The 15,000-nt window shown below is 54.7% G+C and overlaps 3 non-coding genes across 3 annotated transcripts; 2 read left to right on the forward strand and 1 right to left on the reverse strand.

The window, feature by feature from the left end:
• Positions 1–4,799: 4,799 nt before the first annotated feature.
• LOC140214793 (U2 spliceosomal RNA) lies at positions 4,800–4,991 on the reverse strand. The gene has a single exon (XR_011891723.1). It is a non-coding gene; the product is annotated as a U2 spliceosomal RNA (small nuclear RNA).
• Positions 4,992–10,644: 5,653 nt separating this feature from the next.
• On the forward strand, positions 10,645–12,459 carry LOC126546254 (small subunit ribosomal RNA). The gene has a single exon (XR_007602551.1). It is a non-coding gene; the product is annotated as a small subunit ribosomal RNA (ribosomal RNA).
• A 1,574-nt stretch (positions 12,460–14,033) lies between these two features.
• Positions 14,034–14,186, forward strand: LOC126546691 (5.8S ribosomal RNA). The gene has a single exon (XR_007602620.1). It is a non-coding gene; the product is annotated as a 5.8S ribosomal RNA (ribosomal RNA).
• The last annotated feature ends 814 nt before the right edge of the window (positions 14,187–15,000 follow it).

Consider the following 15,000-nt stretch of genomic DNA (forward strand, 5'->3'; position numbering starts at 1 on the left):
AAGCAGCCCGCGGGAAGCTGCGCTGCGTGCGCTGTGTCGCGCGCGTTTCTTCTGGTCAACAAAGTTGCCTCGTCATCTTATTAGTGACGCGCATAAAAAGGCGGCTTTCGGCATCGACGAAAGCCGCGCTCCCGACAGCTGAAATGGTGCGGTTGCGTCTCGAACGCGAACCGGCCGATTTTCGGGGCGATGTGTGTGTGTTGGCGCGACGCGCAACACACGAGGGCCTCGCAACCCGAGTGGCAAATGCACGCCATCTCCTGTTTCAGTCGTGTGGCGTGTGATCGAACGACAGACAGACTCCAGAGAGGACCTTGTGTGTTCCTCCTGGGGCTGTAACAGCGAGGCCGGTATTGACTGCCGCCTCGCGCACACTGGTACAGGGGGGGCTGCTTTTTTTTTTTTTTTTTTTTTTTTCGCCGCCCCGGCTGACGTGGTTGCGGACTTTGCCGCGCGCAGGCGCGCGACAGACTTCTACCGGACTGCATACAATTTCAGCAACAACAATCCCGTGGGTTCAGTTGCAGTCCCCGCGTGGCTTAAGCGCCGAGCATTTTTACTCGCTACCTGGCTTAAGCGCCGAGCATTTTTATCGCGCTACCTGGCTTAAGCGCCGAGCATTTTCAGCCTTAAGCGCGGGCGTTCGGCGCTCTCCGTGGCCGCCCCGGCTGACGTGGTTGCGGACTTTGCCGCGCGCCGGCGCCGACAGACTTCCACCGGAATGCATACAATTTCAGCAACAATCCCGTGGCTTCAGTTTTAGTCCCCGCGTGGCTTAAGCGCCGAGCATTTTTTCTCGCTACCTGGCGTAAGCGCCGAGCATTTTCAGGCTTAAGCGCGGGCGTTCGGCGCTCTCCGTGGCCGCCCCGGCTGACGTGGTTGCGGACTTTGCCGCGCGCAGCTTGAGCGGTGAGCATTTTCAGTCGCCATATGTGGCTTAAGCGCGGGCGGGGTGTGGCCGCCCCGGCTGACGTGGTAGCGGACTTGGCGTAATGTTGCCCGTTGTTTCACAGGAAACGGGCACCGCGAATTTCATGCTTTCTTTCCAGCTTGGAACGTTTGGCTTTGTGTGCGGGTGCTGCATTTAAGGAGCTGTGTATAACTTTATAGAGCGTCTCAAGAAAAACAATTTGTTTGAAGCTTCACACGTGAGAGGAGCGGCTTCTGAGTACGAGGCGGTTTTCCTTTTTTTTTTTTTCTGCCGATAATTGTACTCATCTGCCACGTCTCTCACCACGATATGATATTTTTTTGGGGGGTTTCTCCTTTGATCCTCAAGTGAACGGACTGTCCAGTACTGATGCCATTTACAAAAATCCAAAACAGCAGAGGCCCGCACCTGCTCAATCAACGCCAACTCAATTTAAGGAAGGGCTGTTCAAAAGCTGATCGAAACCATCCAGTTTGGGAAAACCTATTTTATGCAGTAGTTTTTATTATTATTTTTTTTTTATTGTGAGAGACGTGAAATCCACACCACGAAATGAACGTCCCTTTGTTACCCTTTTGTTACCGCGGCTTCGAAACCGTGCGTAATACCAATTTAATTGTGTCCTGGTTGGCCGTTTGTCAGCACTTTGTGTTCTTCTAGAAAATCAACTACTAGTTTATAAATTACGTGCGCGAAATTTTCCTCCGTGTGCACCACCAAAATACTTAAAGAAGAGAGAATGCGTCCGGGGCCTTGGGATTTCGAAAATGCCGTGCTCTGAAATTTTCACATCCGCCATTGGAAAGATAATTATTATCCGTCGTAAAAAAGAAAAAAAAAAAGAAAGAAATCACATTTGAAATTATCATTGAAAGTGGCCACGTTTTTCGGGGCATGTCTTGATGAAATAATTTCAGTTCAGTTCAGCATGATTGGATTTCATCTTTTCCAGTATTCTCAGTACTCTCGTTGTAGTACCAATTGCCGGCAGATTTTTTTTTTAGTTGTTTAGAGTTATACATTCCTGAACGATGTTTTTCTTTTCCTCAAAGCTAGCCATAGAACCAGCGCTTTCTATAAAATCATGACAATAAGAATCCAGCATATCGGTTCATCTTCGGCGCGATTAAAGTTCGGGAACTGGCGATTTTTTATTGCCGTGATCAAGAAGGTTAACACCAGATAAGGCGTGATATTTCAGCATACCAGTCACGATATCTAATCGAATCTAAGATTGAAATGGCGTTCTGAATTCTTTCGGTTCCAGATAGAAAGAAACAGAAAAAAAAAAAAAAAGAAAGGATGTGATTGATTGCCATTCAAATCTGAAGACCGCGTGGAGAAAGTGTTCCGGTTTACATTCGGCAAATCAAAATGAACGGCTAAAATTAATCCATCGTCTGGTTTCATGCGCGAGATCACGTAAAAGGCAGCCATTCTTCTTAGCATGGTTTCTCTCTTTTGCTCTCTCATTCGCGCACGGAAATTTCTTCGTACGGGAATTTTATGAAGCGAAGGCGGCTGCAGACCATTTTCTTTGTTTAGTTCATGTTCGTAGGCGCAAATTACAAACCTAACACTTGGAGCAACATTTCCACTACTCTAGAGGGGCATAAACTGTAGACAGTGCACGCTTTCTCATTTATCCAATCGCTCGCAAACACATTGCATTGCTAGTCTACAGTGGCAATACAAAGTGACGTTTCACCATGCACGTCGAAGTTCATTACCAGTACCGCGCCAGCATCGACCGGCCGGCGAAGCGACGAGCTCAGCAGCGCATGCGCAAGGCCCGACACCACCCCAACCGAGCTTCCCTGCTTATCGGAGAGAGCAAGTGCGCGTGAACACGGGCGCGTCTGAGTATCTGGATTTAAAAAAAAAAAGAAAAAGAAAGCGTTTCCGAGATATTGACAAAGACAAGTGGTCGCGGTCGCTCTGAATCTTATCGTATTATAGAAAACGTGGGATGGCGGCGCTTCCTCGAGGGTCAGAAAGTACAATCGTCGAACTAGGTGGCAAGTGGAGTACATCCTTTTTCTTGGAACGGTTTGCAATTGACTGCTTGAATGTGCCGACCACGCGTCGCGGGTCGCGTATAGAGCCAACCGTTGGCAAGCACGCGTCTAGCGTAGCAGCAGAACCGATCGCGGTTGCGATAACCCATCGTTGGCAGCGAAAAAGAAAAACACCCACACGCAGTTTGTAGCAATAACCGTACAAATCAATGTGGTTTTAAATATAGCTTCACTGGTCACCCAAGAAGGGCACCGAAACTTTCTCATGACGCACACCGCTGTAGTCCACAAAGAACAAAGCGCACAAAATAGATATGATACAGCCGCACCGCATTATTTCGTGTTTTCACCATTTCATTACTTTCGTGTGCATGCGCGCTAGGGCCACGCAGGCCAGGAGTAAAAGGCACGAAAAAAAAAAAAAAAATGGTACGCAATCCTAAGCTTTGACTTGACTGCTGTGGCACTCGCATTTGTGTTCTTTACCTTAGGCGAACGCAATGCGCAAACTGAACTGGAATTTCCAATAATGGAAATTCCTGTTTGGCTCATATTTGCGTTTTTCGCCCGAGCAAGCGCTTCACTGCACTACGCTTTGCCCCTTCAACGTGGCTACACTGCCCGGCAGGCGTGTTCTGCGTAGGGCCGAACCTGCAGGCAAAAAGCATGGGCGCCGCCATCTTGTTGAGAGCGGCGCCAGGGACACAATCGCGCCTAGCTCATTGAGTTTTCCCCCAAAACTGAAAAAAATTTGACTTCATTAAACGAGAAAGATGCCACGAGTGTCCCAACAAAAAGCTTTGAGGATTACCGAAGGGTAACTGAGGGCGACGCAACGGGCTCTGGAAAGAAGGATGATGGGTGTGGCGTCACGGGGGGATCGGAATAGAGCAGATTGGGGTGTGCGAGAACAAACGCTCGTTAATGACACCAAAGTTTAAACCAGGAAAAACAAATGGGCATGCGCAGGGCATGCAATCTGGGGGGAAGATAACCGGTGGCCATTAAGGGTTACAGACTGAATTCCGAGAGGAGGGAAGCGTAGCAGGGGGTGGCAGAAAGGTAGGAGGGCAGATTAGATTAGGGACTACATGGCGACAATCGGCACCTGACCGGGGTACTTGGAGGATCATGGGAGATGCCTTTGCCCTGCAGTGGGCGTAGCCAGGATGATGATGATGATGATGTTCATGATGAAAAGGTAGCAACAGGTCTTCGTAACATACAGGTTAGAAAGATGAGGCACCTTTTAACCCTTGAATATATTTCGCCACATTCGGGCATACGACAAGTTTGTTTTCGAGGCGCTCGGTCCCACTGCTGCGAAAATGTGTACACAAAGGCTGCACAGTAGTTGCCAGAAATCGGGCACTCTATTTTTCTTTCATAGGGAATCTTTCTTCCACTTGGGCAGCGGATTTCGGCGGCAGGGCGAGCTTGCGTGGGCGCGGTGGTTTACGGATCCAAGCGATAGTGAACTCCAAAATCCAGTGTTGGCTTTGAGTGGGATTCATATTGATTGCGAACCCCACGGCTAATCCTACCCCCCATCCCCCCAAGTGGCTCTTTACAGGAGACAATCATTCAGAGACATCGGACAAATAGGAATTCTGGTTCTTTCTTTTGCTTTCATTAATTTTTCTCGAAGCCCATAACTAGAAATTTGCTGGAGCGGCTGTCCCATTTGCGACGCAACAAGTGCGACGCTACACACAGATGGAGTGGCAGTTTAATTACTCTCGTGGTCCGCGAACCGGCATCGTTGCGTGTAGTATAGGAATGGTGCGTGTCAAGTCAGTGCTCGCGTTGAGCTTGTGCTCTTCATTTTGATTGAATGAAGTCTCACCTAAGTGAGCGGGGCCGATCCCGGAGGTAGTGCAATACCGGGCCGACCTGCGGCGGAGGTGAAGCAGGCTTCAAGCACTCCGCCAACTTCCAAAAATAGGTTTAATATCGTGGGTCCATATAGAACCCGTATCAGATATTAAGCTGATAAGAACAGAGTTTTTTATTTATGCTAGTTACAAATACATCAAAAATATGTTACAAAACCAAGGAAAAAACGGATAAAAGGTGTATAATCTAAAAACGCAAACAAATGACTAAAAAAACTAGTTAGTGGTGTTAGTGATAAAAGGCTAAAACTGTAAAGGTGTAAAATACATGGCAAAACGCTTCTCTAAAACATAAAAGATCATTAAGAGGTGCCTACATGGGCTTTAAAAATCTTCGTAGATGGGCTTCGTAAATCTTCGTACATGGGCTTTAAAAATCTACACTTTGATCTTAGCCAAAAGGCCGAGAAGCGATGTCCTTCACTTCACTTCATTGTACTACTGCCTTGTGGGCGCCCTGCCGACATGGGTAACCTCAGCAACAGCGTGGGCAATATTATAAAATTCAGCCTGTGTACAGACTCAACGCTCCCTATCTCACGGATGAATTCGCAACGCCTCAGTCTTTCGCTGTTAACGAAACGCTGTCGCGTAGAAACGAGACCCGAGTGCAAGCTTGCTTGTAACGCGAAACCAACCAAGGCAACCTCGTAGAAAACGGAACAGGCGAGCGGAAAAAAAACGCGCCAGGGGAATGCTTACTTCCGTCTGAATGCGACCGCTCAAGGTGACCTTCCTTGAGGGCTTCGTTTCAAGCCCGTGTGCAATTGTAATATACTACGCGCATTTCCTTCATTTCTTTTTATTTACCGCAAGGCCCACTGAAAATTTTGATACGGCACAGGCCGGGACGGATCGCAACGTGTCGAATCGACCGGTAGAATTAGGTAGCATGCCCCATGTACGAAGACGAGCAACATAGAAGTGAATGACAAAATAAATATAGAAAACGCTGCACACTCCTTCCAACCGGAAACATAGAGGGGAGAAAGATCGCCATCTGAAACACAGGCATTGTAAAAAAAAGAAAAAAAAAAGTGCTACCTCATCATCTTTACCATTACCGTGTGTGTGTATGTATATATGCATGTGTGTGTGTGTGTGTTTGTGTATTTATATATATATATATATATATATATATATATATATATACGCACACATGCTAGCATAGCTTAAACGCAGCTGGAAAGCTCAGCCTTGCACAAGAACCACCCCCTGTCGCAAACCCCTTTGAAACATTCAAATGCCAAACACGAGTAGAGCGAGGTCGTTCGAACCTGGCGCCAAAACGCATTGGCGCCATCTGTGTACGGAACTAGGAAAACCTGCGGACTTTGCAATACAGAAAGAAAGGTAGATGGCGCGAGCTAACGCTCCATTGCATACTAAGAACGAGAGTTAGTGAATAATGGCAGAAACGTCTTGGGAAGAGAAAAAAAAAAAAAACACGCAAAAGTTGTTGGCTTGTGCAAGCACTCTATGTTACAGCGATTAAAGAGCATAGCATCTTCTACAACAGCAGCTACAAAAAGAAGAAGAACGTGAGAGAGGGAGAGAGACAGGCGTGTTTCTTTGGAATGCAGAGCATGCAGCACATACTATAAAGTGCCAAAGAGACGGGGAAAGCAGATGGCGCGAAGGTGTATGTCCTCAAAGCTTGAAAGCAATTTCTAAATTACATGTACCGAAGTCCACCTACTCTCATCAGGTTGCTCCCGCCTCCAGTTGCGTTTAAAGTGAAATTACAGTCGCCTCAAAGGCAGACAGAGAGAGAGTGAAAATAGGTACACTTGCTTCGCGCAGCTGCAGCCGTTCAAATTTTACAGCAAGAGCACTCCCGAAGCAACAAAGTCCGCTGCCGCCTGGGCGCAATGCGCTCGCTTCAGTAAATTGCCGTGCTGGCCTCGGCAACCAAGAGGTGTAGTGCGGCAGACTGCTGCATTGTAGCACACCGCAAACCGTGCAGACGTAAGCGATCGCCTCGACATCGCTGCGAGCGCTCGAAGAGACAAAGTCCGAAACCACGTGTGCCGGGGCGGTGCGAGCGCGACGCCTTTGACGCAACTTTTGCGTACAAGCCGCCGCACCGCCACGACGGAATCGCTGGCATCCCGCACGCAGCTGCATTGTGTCACGCCGGCAATCGTTGAAACACCACGCAGTCGTCGGCGTCGGCCCCGACATGGTTGCGAGCGCTGGAAGAGACAAAGTCCGAAACCGCGTGTGCCGGGGCGGCGCGAGCGCGACGCCTTTGACGCAACTTTTGCGTACAAGCCGCCGCACGGACACGACGGAGCCGGTGTCACCCTGCAGAGGGCTGCACTATAGCACGCCGGGAACCGGCAAAGAACCGCGCAGACGTCGTCGTTGGCCGCGGCGTTGCCGCGAGCACGCGAAGAGACAAAGTCCGAAAGGACGTCAGCCGGGGCGTCGAGCACGCCGCCCGCACTGTTCGCACGCGTGCTCGGAAATGGCGAAGGGGCCGCGCTAGCGTGCCTTGAATCGGTGAGCGGCGGTACCGCGGCGATCGCCAGAGCTCGAATCCGCCCTGCAAAAGCCAAATATTGGCGCTCGGCTCGGCGCAGTACGCCGCCGCGTCGCACGAGTACGGCCCCATGGAGGTCTGGGCACTTATCGCTGCTACTGTAAGGGGCCGTACGGCCCCGGCCGACATTGTACCGTAGTGCGATTTTCGGCTTGCGCGTGCTCGTGGCGTAGTCCGCGCACCGTTCCGACGTCGACAATCGTGCCCACGACTACGCGAGCGCTGGAAGAGACAAAGTCCGAAACCGCGTGTGCCGGGGCGGCGCGAGCGCGACGCCTTTGACGCAACTTTTGCGTACAAGCCGCCGCACGGACACGACGGAGCCGGTGTCGCCCTGCAGAGGGCTGCACTATAGCACGCCGGGAACCGGCAAAGAACCGCGCAGACGTCGTCGTTGGCCGCGGCGTTGCCGCGAGCACGCGAAGAGACAAAGTCCGAAACGACGTCAGCCGGGGCGTCGAGCACGCCGCCCGCACTGTTCGCACGCGTGCTCGGAAATGGCGAAGGGGCCGCGCTAGCGTGCCTTGAATCGGTGAGCGGCGGTACCGCGGCGATAGCCAGAGCTCGAATCCGCCCTGCAAAAGCCAAATATTGGCGCTCGGCTCGGCGCAGTACGCCGCCGCGTCGCACGAGTACGGCCCCATGGAGGTCTGGGCACTTATCGCTGCTACTGTAAGGGGCCGTACGGCCCCGGCCGACATTGTACCGTAGTGCGATTTTCGTCTTGCGCGTGCTCGTGGCGGTGTCCGCGCACCGTTCCGACGTCGACAATCGTGCCCACGACTACGCGAGCGCTGGAAGAGACAAAGTCCGAAACCGCGTGTGCCGGGGCGGCGCGAGCGCGACGCCTTTGACGCAACTTTTGCGTACAAGCCGCCGCACGGACACGACGGAATCGCTGGCATCCCGCACGCAGCTGCATTGTGTCACGCCGGCAATCGTTGAAACACCACGCAGTCGTCGGCGTCGGCCCCGACATGGTTGCGAGCGCTGGAAGAGACAAAGTCCGAAACCGCGTGTGCCGGGGCGGCGCGAGCGCGACGCCTTTGACGCAACTTTTGCGTACAAGCCGCCGCACGGACACGACGGAGCCGGTGTCGCCCTGCAGAGGGCTGCACTATAGCACGCCGGGAACCGGCAAAGAACCGCGCAGACGTCGTCGTTGGCCGCGGCGTTGCCGCGAGCACGCGAAGAGACAAAGTCCGAAACGACGTCAGCCGGGGCGTCGAGCACGCCGCCCGCACTGTTCGCACGCGTGCTCGGAAATGGCGAAGGGGCCGCGCTAGCGTGCCTTGAATCGGTGAGCGGCGGTACCGCGGCGATCGCCAGAGCTCGAATCCGCCCTGCAAAAGCCAAATATTGGCGCTCGGCTCGGCGCAGTACGCCGCCGCGTCGCACGAGTACGGCCCCATGGAGGTCTGGGCACTTATCGCTGCTACTGTAAGGGGCCGTACGGCCCCGGCCGACATTGTACCGTAGTGCGATTTTCGTCTTGCGCGTGCTCGTGGCGGTGTCCGCGCACCGTTGCGACGTCGACAATCGTGCCCACGACTACGCGAGCGCTGGAAGAGACAAAGTCCGAAACCGCGTGTGCCGGGGCGGCGCGAGCGCGACGCCTTTGACGCAACTTTTGCGTACAAGCCGCCGCACGGCCACGACGGAGCCGGTGTCACCCTGCAGAGGGCTGCACTGTAGCACGCCGGGAACCGGCAAAGAACCGCGCAGACGTCGTCGTTGGCCGCGGCGTTGCCGCGAGCACGCGAAGAGACAAAGTCCGAAACGACGTCAGCCGGGGCGTCGAGCACGCCGCCCGCACTGTTCGCACGCGTGCTCGGAAATGGCGAAGGGGCCGCGCTAGCGTGCCTTGAATCGGTGAGCGGCGGTACCGCGGCGATCGCCAGAGCTCGAATCCGCCCTGCAAAAGCCAAATATTGGCGCTCGGCTCGGCGCAGTACGCCGCCGCGTCGCACGAGTACGGCCCCATGGAGGTCTGGGCACTTATCGCTGCTACTGTAAGGGGCCGTACGGCCCCGGCCGACATTGTACCGTAGTGCGATTTTCGTCTTGCGCGTGCTCGTGGCGGTGTCCGCGCACCGTTGCGACGTCGACAATCGTGCCCACGACTACGCGAGCGCTGGAAGAGACAAAGTCCGAAACCGCGTGTGCCGGGGCGGCGCGAGCGCGACGCCTTTGACGCAACTTTTGCGTACAAGCCGCCGCACGGCCACGACGGAGCCGGTGTCACCCTGCAGAGGGCTGCACTGTAGCACGCCGGGAACCGGCAAAGAACCGCGCAGACGTCGTCGTTGGCCGCGGCGTTGCCGCGAGCACGCGAAGAGACAAAGTCCGAAACGACGTCAGCCGGGGCGTCGAGCACGCCGCCCGCACTGTTCGCACTCGTGCTCGGAAATGGCGAAGGGGCCGTGCTAGCGTGCCTCGAATCGATCGGCCGGGGGCCCCGTAGGGCGACAGACAGGCAATTGTGCAGGAAACCGTACTGGCCATTGGCGAGAAATTGCCGTTCGCGCATTCGGTGGACGCGCTGCGCTTTCACGACTTCGGCATTGTGCTGCCGACGTAAGCTTTCAATCTTGCTCGCGGCGTTACGAGGCGGCACGATTTTCGCCAAACGCTCGTCGAAAGTGGCACGAGTACGGCCCCATGGAGGTCTGGGTACTTATCGCTGCTATTATATGGGGGTCCCAGAGAGCAGTCGCCCCCAAAGCGACCTGGGTGTTTGATATGCGGCGGGCTTCGTGCCCGTCAAGCGTGTCCCCGGTATCGCTCCCGTGGATCCCACAGCTGACGTCTGCAGCCTCATCCGCTTGATGCGTTAGGGGCTGGTTGTCGGACGACGCTTTTTCCACGATATCGAAGTGTGTTCCGCATCGTCCTCGGACGAATCAAATACGAAAGCGCCGAAGGCGCGGGCGTGACCCGTCGCCTAGCGGCTTTGCCGTCTCGGCTACGTTGCAAGTGTCGGTCGGTCCACCAGTGCTGCGGGCTCGAGAGAAACCGCAAGCCGCGATCGAGTCGACACAACCGGTCTATCGAGAATGTTGCGTGCTTCTTGCCGCGTGGCGATACCCGGCCCTGCGGGGAGGGCGCCGTTGCGAGCTCGAACGCCGTCGTCTCGGACTGTGCAAAGTGCTACCCTTTGCGAGAACGAAGCGTGTTGGGGCGCCTGAAGGTGGCCTCGGCATCGCAAAAACGGCGTCCGGCCTGCTTGAAAGGCTGGACGCGCAGTTGAACGATTACCTGGTTGATCCTGCCAGTAATCATATGCTTGTCTCAAAGATTAAGCCATGCATGTCTAAGTACATGCCGAAATAAGGCGAAACCGCGAATGGCTCATTAAATCAGTTATGGTTCCTTAGATCGTTTCTTCCTACTTGGATAACTGTGGCAATTCTAGAGCTAATACATGCAGTGAGCCTGAAGCCCTTTGGGCGACGGGTGCTTTTATTAGACCAAGATCGATCGGGTTTCGGCCCGTATTGTGTGGTGACTCTGGATAACTTTGTGCTGATCGCATGGCCACGAGCCGGCGACGTTTCTTTCAAGTGTCTGCCTTATCAACTTTCGATGGTAGGTTACTTGCTTACCATGGTTGTTACGGGTAACGGAGAATCAGGGTTCGATTCCGGAGAGGGAGCCTGAGAAACGGCTACCACATCCAAGGAAGGCAGCAGGCGCGCAAATTACCCACTCCCGGCACGGGGAGGTAGTGACGAAAAATAACAATACGGGACTCTTTTGAGGCCCCGTAATTGAAATGAGTACACTCTAAATCCTTTAACGAGGATCAATTGGAGGGCAAGTCTGGTGCCAGCAGCCGCGGTAATTCCAGCTCCAATAGCGTATACTAAAGCTGCTGCGGTTAAAAAGCTCGTAGTTGGATCTCAGTTCCAGACGAGTAGTGCATCTACCCGATGCGACGGCTCGGACTGAACATCATGCCGGTCCTTTCTTGGTGCACTTCATTGTGTGCCTCGAGAAGGCCGGTGCTTTTACTTTGAAAAAATTAGAGTGCTCAACGCAGGCGAGTCGCCTGAATAAACTTGCATGGAATAATAGAACAAGACCTCGTTTCTGTTCTGTTGGTTTTTGGAATACGAGGTAATGATTAAGAGGGACAGACGGGGGCATTCGTATTGCGGCGCTAGAGGTGAAATTCTTGGACCGTCGCAAGACGAACTACTGCGAAAGCATTTGCCAAGAATGTTTTCTTTGATCAAGAACGAAAGTCAGAGGTTCGAAGGCGATCAGATACCGCCCTAGTTCTGACCATAAACGATGCCAACCAGCGATCCGCCTGAGTTACTCAAATGACTCGGCGGGCAGCTTCCGGGAAACCAAAGTGTTTGGGTTCCGGGGGAAGTATGGTTGCAAAGCTGAAACTTAAAGGAATTGACGGAAGGGCACCACCAGGAGTGGAGCCTGCGGCTTAATTTGACTCAACACGGGAAAACTTACCCGGCCCGGACACTGGGAGGATTGACAGATTGAGAGCTCTTTCTTGATTCGGTGGATGGTGGTGCATGGCCGTTCTTAGTTGGTGGAGCGATTTGTCTGGTTAATTCCGATAACGAACGAGACTCTAGCCTATTAAATAGGTGCGGGGTTCCCAGCACCTTACAACCTTCTTAGAGGGACAAGCGGCTCCTAGCCGCACGAAACAGAGCAATAACAGGTCTGTGATGCCCTTAGATGTCCGGGGCCGCACGCGCGCTACACTGAAGGAAGCAGCGTGTCTTTATCCCTGTCTGAAAAGACTGGGTAACCCGTGGAACTTCTTTCGTGATTGGGATAGGGGCTTGCAATTGTTCCCCTTGAACGAGGAATTCCCAGTAAGCGCGAGTCATAAGCTCGCGTTGATTACGTCCCTGCCCTTTGTACACACCGCCCGTCGCTACTACCGATTGAATGATTTAGTGAGGTCTTCGGACCGATGTCCGGCGCGGCCTTTCGGTTGCGCCGGTCTGTTGGAAAGATGACCAAACTTGATCATTTAGAGGAAGTAAAAGTCGTAACAAGGTTTCCGTAGGTGAACCTGCGGAAGGATCATTACCGGATTGTGAAGGGTGGCGAGCGCCATTGTTTCTACCCCGTGTGGGTGAAGCAGCTCGCTGCGCCCGACGCTTTCCGCCGCTGGCCCCGCTTGGACGCGGGGACGGCTATACCCGAACATGCCGGGGACTGCCTGAATTTTGAGGGGCGCCCCGTGCCAAATTTGTTGCGCCCAGTGGACGCCGGCTGCAACCTTGGACGGTTGGCTTGGCCGCGCCCGCGGGTAGAAACGGCGTAACGCACACTGGGTGGGCTTTCTGTCCGCTTTGGCGCTCTTGCGCGGAATGGGAGTAAGACGACCCGACCTGCTGCTTTGCCCAGTACGAGGGGAACGGCGAAGCGTGCGGTCGGTCAAGGAACTGACGGTCGAGAGCTAATGCCGCTGCCGCTTAGTACACACACGGAACCGTGGTGCGAGCGCTCTCCCGTCCTCCGCGGCAAACGCTGCCGAGTCTGAAAAGTCTGGCGGCTGCCGGTCGCTTCCTGCGGCGAGTATGGAGTAACGACCCGACTTTGTTGCCGCCCAAGTACTAAAGGAACGGTGTGGCGCTCGGTCGGTCATGGAACTGTCGGTATGAGGGTGCGGCTGCCAAGTACGGAAGGAACCGTGGCCTAAAGTGCTCTCCCGTCCTCCGCGGCAAATGCCACCGAGTCCGAAAGGGCCGGAGGCTGCCGGTCGGCTCCTGCTCGTGACGCGCGAGGTGTCGAGATCGCGGTTTAATGCGACGACGTCTGCAGGCTATTCGCCCGCCGCCGAGGGAAAGGCGGCGTTGCTGCGAAGTACCGAAGGAAACGCGGCTTTGCTACGTCGGAAGCGTTCTGCGGTTAGCGGACTTGTGCGCTTTGGGAAGGCGCCGCACGTCGAAAGAGGAAGTACGGACAGACGAGGGACTGTAGTCCCGGATTCGAACGCACTTGCGGCCAGGCCCTTGCTGGCTTCGTCTTCCGCCTCAAGTAGACTTGTTGTGGCGCCGGCGCAGGGAGCCGTCCCTGGCACTGGCCGAGTGGTTTTGGAGAGCTGCGCGAGTACGCGCGCCGGGCTCTTGTCTTTCGTCTCAAGTAGGCTGTTGGATCAACAGCGGTTATGCTGCGGCGATCTGCCGATGCGAAAGTGTGTGTGTGTTTGAGGCCCTTCTATGAACCTACTGCTGACTGAAGCGAAGCACGTCGATGGGGGTGAAGCCCTGCCCGTGGCCGTGTAGCCGTTAAAGACTCCACAGCGGCTTAGCCCTAATCATGGCTCTGTCGCTCTTTGCAATTTTTAGTGGAGCGATGTGAACGTGCACACGAGACACACGGGTCCGGTGGTTGGATGGCAGGTAAAACCGGCTTCGAGTGCGCGCAAACGGCATAAGCTACCTCGAGGGCAAGCGAGGAAGGCGTGGGCGCAAAACACACGCGCGAGTAGCAGGAGTGGAGTGCCATTAGGCTTTCAGCTGCTGAGACGCGGCCGCCGAAAGAGCGAGACTGGAGGAGCGCACGCCGAAAGGCGCTCTTCGAAACCACACACAGGGAGACGCCACGTGCCTAAAACCCTGGTTGTACTGTACTGAATTGAACAAACTATTTTTCACGACTCTAAGCGGTGGATCACTCGGTTCTCGGGTCGATGAAGAACGCAGCCAGCTGCGAGACTTGGTGTGAATTGCAGGACACACTGAGCACTGATTCTTTGAACGCACATTGCGGCCTTGGGTCTTCCCTTGGCTTCGTCTGTCTGAGGGTCGGATCACATATCAAGAGAGACTTCGGCGCACAGGGAACGTGCGTCCGTCGACTCGTTTTGACCGCGTCGGCATCATGGACAGTACGTTGAGCGCTAAAGCCACGCGCCAGCGGCCTCACGAGAGGGAGACGGTGGCAAACCGTTGTGCCAATTCTTCGAAAAGACGGAAACGAGGCATTACTACTGCAGCGTGACGAGTGCGCGCCTCTAGCAAGACCGCCGCAGGATGGAGTCGGATACCTGCAGGGAAAGAGCGGTCCAAGCACGAGGCGCGAACGTCTGTTGCCATGTAGCGCGCACGTTTGCGAGAGAGTCGGAAGCGCACGCTTGCGTGCACGGAAAACGTGGGAATGAAACGCCGGCCGATTCCCGCGCCGTGCGCAAAGCCAGCGCGATCGCAATTTGCGCTGTTTGCCTTCGAAGTACGTCGAGCTCCAGAGCTGGTCGCTCGTTCACGTCACCGCAGTTGTGTGGGCGCCCTTCCGGGCTTCGTCGCAGGAATGGGAATCGGCAGATTCTTGCGAGGAGCGGGGAGGAGAAGGGTGGCCCCCGAAAGCGGTTCGACGCGACAGCGCAGTCTGCGAGCGAGAAGAGTCACGGCACGGCGGAGAATTGCCGCGAAACGGAAAATGTCTCCTTCGAGAGCGTGGGTGCCCCGTTGGCCGAGCTGAAGCGTTCCGTCGTAGTCCGCCGTCGGTCCAAGTGCTTCGCAGTCTCTGTCCCCTAAAGACTGGGCCACTCCAGTTGGGGCAGGGGCGACGCTACACGAGACGATGCCTCCCGCCAGGTTTTAGTCGCCCCTGCGGTGCCCGCTG

Source organism: Dermacentor andersoni, unplaced genomic scaffold (assembly GCF_023375885.2).
Source record: "Dermacentor andersoni unplaced genomic scaffold, qqDerAnde1_hic_scaffold ctg00000644.1, whole genome shotgun sequence".
Lineage (NCBI taxonomy): Eukaryota > Metazoa > Arthropoda > Arachnida > Ixodida > Ixodidae > Dermacentor > Dermacentor andersoni.